Source organism: Musca autumnalis, unplaced genomic scaffold (assembly GCF_047663935.1).
Source record: "Musca autumnalis isolate F117 unplaced genomic scaffold, ASM4766393v1 scaffold_5, whole genome shotgun sequence".
Taxonomy (NCBI): Eukaryota; Metazoa; Arthropoda; class Insecta; order Diptera; family Muscidae; genus Musca; species Musca autumnalis.
The window spans coordinates 3,355,258-3,367,396 of record NW_027412088.1 but is presented as its reverse complement, the minus strand read 5'-3'; positions in this window follow the sequence as shown (position 1 = coordinate 3,367,396).

The window sequence follows — 12,139 nt, the reverse complement described above, 5'->3', positions numbered from 1 at the left end:
CGTATATTTTTTCAAGCCGAAACAACTACAAAATATCAAACATATGCATAACATGTTCGAAGACGGGGTTGGATAACTGAATTACTACTCGGCGGGTTCAAGTCAATTAAGATAGATTTTATGCCACTCAATGTCTTATCTGTTTTACAACCCATGGACCATGGTGTCGGCAAATATCCACTATCCTGGTAAGAATAGAAAAGGATCAAAGTACGAAATTAAATGTGTTGGATGTCGTGTTATTGTTAGATGAAGTGTCAGAGGCGTGTCTAGCTGTAAAAACTCTTCAAAAATTTATTTACTCAGAAGATGTTACAAGCCAAGAATGTGTTTTGGAAACCCTTTCAAAACTCAGATTTGAAATACATTTAAAACTTATGTTGGAATTCAAAAGCCCAAACTAAAATAACAGACTGTTTTAAATAGAACCATATCCTATATGAACGTAATATATCTGCTGAAGAATGAATTTAATATCGTTATTTTTCAATATTTTGTTTTTAAGTAATGTCTACTAATGTATATAGAATGAAAAAGTAAAAAATTTAATTGAATTTATTTATTTACTTAATAAAACAATGTATTTATAGCCAAAAGTCACTATACATAATATAATTTCACCTCTTTTATAAATATCGTTTATAACGACTATCGCTTATAGCGTCCGATTTTGGTCGGTCCCTTGACCGACGTTATAAGCGATTTCGACTGTACTTTTCCACTGTGTTGTTATGTTATCGAAACGTGTTGTTATGTTTCGTTAAGAACTTGTGTCAGTTGAGTGCAATATGCTGTGAGTATCTTGTGTGTTATTTGCTACGTTGAACCGGGTACGTACCTTTGCTGCAACAAGGTGGTGGTCAGAGTCTATATGTGCTGTTCAGAACGATCCTAACTCCAAACACACTCAAAGAATTTCATCCATCTATCTCAACGAAATTAGTACCCGACGCCATGTCGACACATGTCATTTCATTACCTCCAACGGGTTTTAAAGGCAGCTACCCTGGTGATAGCACAGGGAGGTCAGAGTCCGCTTGAAATAAAAGTGGGAGCACCATAAGTCCTGGGTTTGCCATGTTAAAGCCGGCCAAGGCCGTTGCTTGGGATTTTTCATCACATACGTCACGATGATCCGACTATCGCCACTGAGAACCCCATCTCCAACAACAATTTCGTGACGATACGATTGAGATATATATAACGATTAAAAGTTTAGACGGACAGGCGGTCAGAAATTCCATGATTAATGTGGGTACCTACCTTCCGGTCTAACCCCACGGTGTTCTCAAAACACGGACTGGTTACATGTGACCAATCAACGCCCCTTGCACCGAAGTGAGGTACCAAGTGTGTTCAAGTGTTTGGCCCTGTTCATCAACTTGGTTTGGCGCGGAACCCATTAAAAATTCCTGTCTTTCTATGGCTCATACAGCCGGTTGCAATCTTACTCTACATTCAAGCCGAGGACTTTACCCGCGATTTGGGTACAACCACAATCACCACGATACTCACACAAAGGTGCCGACACCAACTACTAGACTAGATCGACAGATCTAGGGTCAACGGATACCCGTGGTCGCAGAATTAAGTATATGGTACGTAACCATGAAGACTTCTACCAGTTGGTCCCTAAACGAAACCGAAAATTCAAATGTCTCCTTGCGGTCATTCATGCAGTTCTCAGATACATACATTTGTATGTACGTATGTTCGCAACAAACAAATAAACAATTCATATGTAATTCACTCCAATAACATACCATTGAACCCAGAAGAGGTTATCCCGTAATAACCACCGTGTATTTTTATCATGTTGAAATATGTCGGTTGATCTCATAAAGGCGTCCTTGCGAATGTATGTATCTGCGAGAGTGCAGTCTTCTACTATTAATTCGTGAATATTATTTTAAGATATTTTAGCTGCTTTCTTCCAAAAATAATGCAAATCTATGTGTAGACTTATTGTGAATGTTACCTTAGTGCTGTTTCTTTACACCTTCCTTTGGTGTATTGAATTTCATCGCTGCACAGTTTATGTTTGAGATCTTCGACTATGCAGTTCTGAACGTGTTACTGGCCCCAATGGCGTTAAATAATTGACGGCAGTTGACGAGTTGTTATTTGACCGTTATTGACAATGTTAACCGAAAACAATGATCCTAAATTGGTCTCTTGTTCATCTTTGCTTGCTTGGCAATGACATGTCAGCTGACGGGAATGAAAAACCATGACAGTCATGATTATAGAGCTATGTTTTAAATTTCCTAGGTTTTGCTTTGGGGCAATATAGAATTTGATAAGAAAAAACTGCAACATTTCTTTTTGAGAATTTAACTTCTGGCCTGGAACTTTGGAGAAAATGCTGGTTAAACATCTATGGCCGGGAATTAGACAATGTTCTCACTCTCTTCCCTCTCTTTATTTGACTTCCACTTCACGTACAAACCTGAAGTAAAAGTATTTGTGTTTTCTTTGTTTTTCAAAAGAAAAAAAACAACAAGTTGAAGTAATTAGACACTTGATAGAAAAGTTTTCGTACAGTAAAATCGTTATTTGCTTTTTTCTTTCATTTGTTCAATTTGTTGCTCTTCGTGGCCAGCTTTTGTGTTTCGCATTCAAATCCTTACAAACAAGAACCGGAAAATGGAGTAAATGGCCACCAGAACTGCTATTCATTGACGGAAATCTTTGTACATTGCCACTGATGTTAACCTTTTTATGCTGAGTGGTGAGTCTGATGTGGTGTGAATGGAGACCAATGCAAGTGAATGGCCAACAGAATATTCTGTTCATTTCGGAGGTATTGTTTTTTTCGATTGCAAGTGGATCTAGAACGTTTTGTATTTCTTAAATCACTGCTACCTTCGTACCGACATTCGCACCACCTTCATAGGAGCCTCAACATTTGAGATGTTTTGTTTTCTACAGGAAAACTGTAATCGTAGCCTTTCTCTTGCCAGGATATCTTCAGTGTTCCGTTTTACAGGTAAGTCCTTTTATTGTGTCACTAAGTGGTGATGCTGTTTTCGTTACTGTATGTAATTGGGTGTGTGTGTTTGTGTGTATATATGTGTGTGGGAGTGAGAACAACAGTGTGTATGTTTGTGCGTTGCCTATACGAATGACATCAACATCAGTAGTTACGGCTCACGACAGCAGTTTGCATTGGGCCAGGGGCAACAATTTGCAATACAACAGCCTTTGATGAAAAGCATCACTTAACCCAACATAAGTTAATTATAATGCCGTTTGTTCTCCGGCTCCTTCTTTTGATTTGGGTTGCTGTTAAAAACTGTCTGTGTCTACACACAAAGAAATTACATGAGTGTACGGTTCGCAAATGGTTGTGAATAAAAAACGAAACAGTAACCGTACATTATTTAGTTCAATAAGTTAATTTAAAAAATATATACACAGATATAAAAGGTCAACAATTAAACCGAATCTGTAAAATGTTAGTGACAAATGTATTTACTTGTTTTCAGGATAAGTTCAACTAAGCCCCGGTCGATACTAGAATGATTTCATTGAAAACATTTCATGAAATTATGGATCTCTAGATCGAGTTCCGTTGTAGAACAACATCATGAAATTGCTGTAGTGGGGAACTCGATCTAAGAACGCTAAATTTCATAATTTTTTTTTTTTTTCAACGAAATCACTCTAGTGTGAACCGGGACTAAGTGGCGTATACAATTAGTTACCTCACAAAATTGAGATGTAATCTAAAAACTCAATATTTTTCAATAAAAGTACGATATTAATTTTTCGACTTTTGAGCTAAGAAAGTGGTTGGCAACACTCTCTCTTACAATAATATGACATTCATTGAATATTCACAATAATTTTCCTCAGTGTACCAAACAGCAACAAAATCCTTAACGTCAGTAAGTCAGTTGACTTTTTCCGGAACCCGACTCTCTCCTGTTTGAGAAGAGCTTTCGCTTGACAGCAAGCAAGTGGAAATCTAGCAAACACTCTCGTCCAGGCAATGCAAACAGAGGACAGGCCACACAGACACACAAGACCAGCCAGCTTGCTTTCAGGCGCCATCAAAATGAAAAGGAGAGTTGAGTCTGTCCATTGAATGGACAAATTCTCGTTTGTACTGTCGTTGTAATAAAATTACTTAAAAGTAATTAATAAAGACAAGAGTGTGTGACATAACTGCGTACTTATAACTTGAAGCGATTCAGCAAACCTTTTGCATGTCATTAACGAAACTACTCCGTGCGGAGTTGTTTTTTTTCACTTTTTTTTCTCCCATCGGACGCCTCCCCAGGTGGTGGATAGGGGAACGCCCATCAGATATGACGGGTACCGCAGAAATAAAATATGCGGGGCGAACCAAAAGAAAAAATGGAAAACGGCAGCGTCTGACCAAAGGATTGGCGGCAGCAAACAGCGTCTGAACTTCAGGAGGAGCGGCTGAATACGGAGACGGAAAACTCTAAACCTTTCAGAAGGCCACGGAAAACCACTGAAATATATTTTCCTTGAAAACCACTCAATTTAATTTAATGAATCTAGAAAAAAATATATGGCCCTCAATCTCCGGTAACATGAGCGTGCTAAGAATCCCCGGAGGTAAAACAAATCAAAATCTAAAAATTGGCACATGGAATGTGCGGAGCCTCTATGAGGCTGGTAAACTGGCCAACACTATATCGGAAATGGAAAGACTAAACGTCGATATCCTCGGAATAAGTGAGACATGGTGGCCCAAAAATGGAGAGTTCACTTCTCAAAACATGAAAATTTACTACTCGGGCAATAACAATCAAAACCATAGGAATGGAGTAGGAGTAATTTTAAAAAATGCCGTCGCGCAATGTGTTACGGGCTTCATCCCGAAATCTGATCGATCTTTACTTCTTAAATTAAAATGCAAGCCTATTGACATAAACATTATTCAAGTATATGCACCAACTGCTGATAAAAGCAATAACGATATCGAAATTTTCTACAAGGAAGTCGAGGATCTATTAAAAATGACAAAGCCACACGAAATAACTATAATTCAAGGTGACTTTAATGCTAAGGTAGGAGGAGAAAGAGTTCCTGGAATAACAGGACTATATGGACTAGGTGAAAGGAACGAAAGAGGCGACAGACTAGTTCAGTTCTGCCAAGAACATAAAATGAATATAACTAATACAATGTTCTGTCTCCCCCCAAGAAGGCTGTACACTTGGAAATCGCCCCAAGATCGAAAAGGACATATTGTACGCAATCAAATAGATTTTATTTTGATTAACTCGAGGTATAAATCGTCGGTTTTAAAAACCTCAACCTACCCAGGAGCGGACGTTCCATCAGACCACAATCTCCTGATGATGAAGCTGCGAACAAAGATTGCTGTAATGAAGAAAAGAAAATTTCGACGGAAGTTCGACGTAGCGAAACTCAACGATGCAGCTTTCAAAACAAGCATACAAAACCGGATAAACCAAGAACTGAACGAAGTCAATAGAGAAAATGTTGAAAGCATATGGAACGATGTAAAGAGCAAACTCAAACCCATAGCAGAAGATACTCTCGGATATTATAAACGAGCTAAAAACAAGGAATGGATGACACAAGATATATTGAACTTGATGGACCAGAGAAGAAAATATAAAAATATTAATCATGAATTATATTGGGAGCTGAATAGGGAAATTCAAGCTTCCATACGCACTGCAAAAACGGAATGTCTAAAAAACCAATGTCTGGAGATTGAAAGACTACAAAAACTACACGACGATTTCAACCTCCATCGAAAACTAAAAGAAATTGCCGGTGCATACCGAAAGACGTCATCAAATGTATTGTATAATAAAAGCAACAAACCCTTATTTGACATTGATGAAAAGAAAACTTTATGGAGAGACTACATAAAAGAAGTACTTACGGACGACACCAGATCAATCTTTGAGCAGCACTCCCAGCAACATCTATCAGGAACAGCAATAAGTAGAGCAGAAGTAGAAACTGCAATAAAGTCGCTAAAAGATAAAAAAGCGTGTGGCCCAGATGAGATTCCCTCTGAAATTTTAAAATTAATAAATCATGAAAACATGGATCTCTTAACAAAATTATTCAACAACATATATGATACAGGCCTATACCCACAGGAGTGGTTAAAATCGACATTTATTACCATCCCTAAAAAAAGTCACGCTAAATACTGTCACGAGTTCAGACTAATTAGTCTTATGAGCCATGCTCTAAAAATATTTCTTAGAATTATTCATTCAAGAATATATCAGAAATGCGAAAGCGTAATGGGGACGTCTCAGTTCGGCTTCAAAGAAGGCATGGGTACCAGAGAAGCCCTTTTTCCATAAACACTCTGATACAAAAATGTAGAAACGCCCAAAAAGATGTATTCCTATGTTTCGCTGATTATGAAAAGGCCTTCGACAACGTACTACATGATAAACTGATAGACATTCTTAACTCAATAAATATAGATAAGAAAGAAATACAATGTATAAAGAGTCTATACTGGCACCAGACTGCTCAAATTGAGGTAAACGGAGAAATGACGGAAAGTATACCTATATCCAAAGGAGTCAGGCAAGGGTGTATACTGTCTCCATTGCTTTTCAATATTTATTCAGAACAAATATTTCACGAATCGATCAATAGATTGCGAAATGGCATCCATATAGGCAGTACGGTTTTAAACAACATTAGATATGCTGATGACACAACTCTAATGGCACATAACATATCCCAACTTCAGAACCTTGTGGATACACTCTCAACTTGCAGTGAAAAATATGGCTTAAAAATTAATATCCAGAAGACAAAATTTATGATTATAAGCAAAAAACAAGAACACAATAACGCCATATTAAAAATACACAATTCAAACATACAGAGAGTTAAGACTTTTAAATATCTTGGAGCTACAATTACCGAACAATGGGACTCCTCGAAGGAAATAAGATGCCGAATAGAGTTGGCGAGAGATGCATTTCTGAAATACAAGCGAGTTTTTACCAGCCATGACGTCAATCTTGAAACGAAGACTCGATTTGTCAAAGCATATGTGTGGTCAGTCCTACTGTACGCAATGGAGGTGTGGACAGTGAAATCGGCCGATATTAAAAAGTTAGAAGCCTTTGAAATATGGATATATCGGCGAATATTAAAAATTCCTTGGACTGCTCATGTTTCAAATGCTGAAGTATTGAGGAAAATGCATTGCGAAAGAGAACTCATCACAGCCATAAAGAGAAGAAAAACTGCTTATTTGGGACATATTATGAGGAATCAAAAATATAAATTATTACAAAATATAACCCGCATAAAAATTGAAGGAAGAAAAGAGTTAACATGGCTTGATAACATCACGGAATGGACTGGTATTCGAGATGTCACAAATCTATTAAGCATGGCGAGAGACAGAGAGGGATTTGCAGATTTGATAAATAATGTATGAAAACAAATAATGTATATATGATAATTGTAATTAAATTGTATTGGTCGCTAATATTCGGAAAACGAATGTGCAAATAAAGAAGAAGAACGAAACTACACCAACATATTCGTATTTGATTGAATAAAAATCTAAAGTAACGTTGCAAGGCAATTGATTTGAGACAACAGTCCATATTCATTCCAATTACTCTTTGTGTTCGCATGGAAAAGCACATATTTTTTCCTAAATTACTGCGGTTTGTGGCAAAAGACAAGTTTCCCGCTGTCTTGCCCAATTGTTTAATTCAGTTTGTGAAAATGACACTTTTCTCCAAGGAATCACCAACCACACTTTTCAACTTAGCGAAACAAAACTTACTTTTCGTACATCTGCTAACATGTGAATATTAATTGAAATACTTCGTCGGCATTGCCTGGCATGCGTTACAACGACCCGCCATTTTTATTGTCTCAACGGTATGGCCCGCAATATTGAAGAGAAAATTAAATAAATCCAATGTGGCAAATTAACATGCGAACGGGGAATTAATGATAAAAAAGGGTTCGCTATCAACTCTTAGACCAGGCAATAAATGTGATAAGGAAGATATCTTGTGAGAATAAGTCTTGCTTACACACACACACACTCGTCCACATACACAATGACTTGTGGAAACTCGTATTTGCATATGCATGTATATTAGGGTATGACGACGTGGTGTGTACTTAAAAATTGAGAACAGCTTCTGAAATTTGTTCCTAATTCCTATAAAAAGTTTCAAATCACTATGAATAACCATCCTTTAAACACATTATAAGAAACGACCAGAACAATCGTTGACTAGGTTTCTGCCTTTACGATTGATTTTCAGTCCAGCAAATAAAATAATTTTGAAAGAGAAAAGGTATACGAGGGCTGCACGATAACATCCTGGCCTAGGCAACACTGCGTGTTACCGTTTGACCTTTTCGTTGAAAGTTTGACAATTTTTAGCCTAAACGTCCTTAGGACAGTTTGACATACTGTTTACAGTGACTTGAAAAAACCACTTTGCAAAAACAGAAAATAAAATTACTAGTGAACATTTTCGTTCGATCATTCACAACTTTCGACGTGGATAATCACGGTAAAAGTCCATCGATCAAAATAAAAGTGGTTTAATAAATTCAATGGCCGTCGCTGGCTAAAAACTGACGACCTTTGTTTTTTAGCGAGTATCGGCCATGATTGAATCGTCTAAAAACGGTTTTTGTGCCAAAAAAATAAATCGTGCGTGAACGGATAATGCAAGATCGCCATGTAATGTACCGTGAAATAGAGGCATCCTTGGTCATATCTTCCACCAATTAACATTTTATATTGAATGTACACCTGACCGCAAAATGACTTTTTCTCGTTATATCCAGCACAATTTGACAATGATCAAAAAAGGCTCTTGGATTGGTGCAAAGAAATTTATATTAATAAAAGAGTAAAGTGATTGACTCACTGACTGACTGACGTACTGATTGATTCATCACCGCCCAGACGAAACGGCTGAAGCTAGAATCTTAAAATTTTTGGGTGAGGGTCAGTCTTGGTCCGAAGGTGTCAGATAAGGCTCGGTTTTTGGAAATGCGCACGAGAACGATACGAAAAGTACTAAACTAAAAGGTACTAAATATGGTACCGTTTGTATTTGGCGAACCAGTAGAGCTGGAACTTTGAAATTTGGAACAAGGTTCATTGATGAAGTGTAGGATAGATGTACCAATGAAATTTTAGAAATTTGATCTAAATGTGTACGAAAAGTACTAAAGTGTATATTTGGTACCATTTGGTACTATGTGAATGGATAGAGGTGGAATCTTGAAATTTGAAAGGAGAATCAAGGTTGAGAAGTAGGAAGGCGGTTTTTAAAATGTGCACTCTTGTATATGAAAAGTGCTAAATACATTCGAGGTCAGTTCGGAAACTTCTTAGCCAAGCAAAAAGCGCGGTATAAACAGAAAAAGGTTAAGTGTTTTTGAAACTTCTATCTCTGTTATGAACACATGTTAAATTTTGTTTCGATCTGGCAACTCCTTCATATAGAAACAGGTGTTCATAAAAGACGCCTCCGCAATTTTTTCACAATGGAAAAATTAGAAATGCTTGCTGTCCTTAAATATTTACATAAAACAGGTTTATCGGGACAAGAAATTCATAATGATATGGTGAATGTGTTAGGTGAAAGTGCTCCTTCATATGCAACAGTAAAAAATTGGGTTGCTGAATTTAAACGTGATATGGTATTAAATGATCGACGAATAAAAGTGCGTGAAATTGCTAATATCATGGGCATCTCAAATGATCGAGTCCATTTAATTTAGCATGAAGAACTACAGATGAAAAAGCTTTCTGCAAGATTGGTGCCGCATTTGTTAACAGTCGATCAAAAACGCATAAGAATGAACATTTCTCAAGCTTGTTTGGATCGTTTTAGGCGAAATAAAATGGATTTTAAGCGTCGTTTCATAACTGTTGATGAGACATGGATCCACAACTATACTCCAGAGACAAAAGAACAATCCAAACAATGGACTGACGCTGGAGGAAGTGCCCCAAAGAAGGCAAAAACAATTCAATCGGCTGGTAAGGTTATGGCAACGGTTTTTTGGGACTTCAAACGTATTTTATTGATTGACTATCTGCAAAAGGGTAAAACAATAAATTCAGAGTACTATTGCAACCTTTTGGATCAATTAACCCTTTCGACCCCAACGTTGCTTATAAGCAACTTTTAGCATGGTTTAATTTGAAACTGATGGGATTTTCTCATCAAAACTCGCATTGGTTTGGTTAATTGAAGTTCTGAGAATAAAAAACAACAGCAAAAATATCAGTTATGTGACGATCGACCTATTTATTATGCATTATTCACTATGAAGTCTAGCAAATCGCGCGCTCTAAAAAATAGTGCATCAAGTAAAGTTAAAAAAAAATATTTATAAATAATAATTTTATAAAACAAATACGCAGTGTTATTACTAACAGGTATAGTTATATAACAAAAATAACATTTTGAAAAAATGTGGCATTGTTCCTTTACAATATTTTTTTCTTCTTTGAAGTTGCTTATAAGCAACTTTGGTCCACGGTGATAGTGAAAACCACTGAAATCGAAAATATGAACAAACCACCTAAACGGCTCTGGAAACAAATATACAAGCCATTCTGGAGTTCAACTGAAACAAATCTTCTGATGAAGAGTGCGAAGATGAAGAAGAAGAGTTTATGTAGAATGGTTTGAACGAAATTTTGGAGAGAGGTGAAGAAATAGAGATCAATTTGCTAGAAGATAGCACTATTGAACTACGTGTTGTAAAGTATCCAGAGGGAGTCGAGAGTCATGTTCCAGTTCCAAGCGCCGTAAAGTTACTTACGACCTGCCAAATTCGTCATTGGGTGGTATGGGAGAAAAAGGTCGACGTCGTTTTAGCAAGACAGGAACACCTGTGTCAAAGTGTGGTGTTCATCTATGTTCAAATACAAGTAAACATTGTTTTCTTGCCTATCATACTAAGGTATTATTGATATAATATATAATATTATATCAAAAATGATTCTTAAAGAATAAATAACAAGCAATTTGTATGTTCTTATAAACTTGTTTTAATTTATTAATACGATAAAATACCACCTCAACGCACAGTGCGAAATATGGGAAGTTCAGTGGAACTTTAAGGAATTTTGAAAGTACATAAAATTAATTAAATTTTAATTGAATTCGATAGCTAAGTACTCCACTGCAAATGACCCATACTCAGTTTGACGATTTACTCCGCGAAACGGCTTAAAAATGCACTTAAAGTTGCACTTTTGTTTCATAATTTTTTTTTCCTAAAAAATATAATTTGGATTCATTAAAAAAAATAGCGTGGCGCGGACAAATGGTAAGTCAGTATGCCATGATTTATTTTTCTTAATATTTTACAAAACAATTATGATATTTTACACTTTAAAACAATGCAAAAAGGGGTTTTTATTTTCGTGCAATTTTAGTCGGAAAGAAGTGATTTTTTTTAATTTTCAAAATTATAATTTTTTATTTTCCGTGGACATTTCAAAAGTGAGTTCCGTACATTCACGTGTTAAAATATATATAATCTGAAAGATTGGATTCTCCTCTGTTCGCAAAGCTATAAAACTGCTGCGGTATCGTGCGGTCTTTGGAGATATTCGAGATTTTCTAAAAAGACTACGGGAATTTCATTCAGTTGCATTTTCCAAAAGTGGAAGGTAAACACGACAATGAACGCCATTGTTGGCTGTGTTTTGAAGAAATGGACTCACTAATTCTAACAGTGATAATATCTGTAAAATTAAGAAACCTCTCGCAATTTTTCATAGTTTTGACCTCTAAATGTTGGTGATTTACATATAGTGCAACATTTTTAGATGCTGCGGTGCAAATACCAAAATACGTTAAAAATCGTAATGCAGTGCAGACCTGAACTTGATCTGAAAGACATTATTAACACAATTAATGGTACAGACCTACTGAATGGACCAATAAACATTATACATACAAATGAAAACAAACAGTTGTCATTTTACATCTTAATGGATGTGTAGGGTTGTGTGGCTTCACCCAGAAGTGGACCTATGTTGACAGCTTTTATGTGAGGAGGATTTTTATTCGCTAACATCTTAAAATTTACATTTGCATCAAAATCTGTTGCAATTTTTGTCTTCAACATTTAA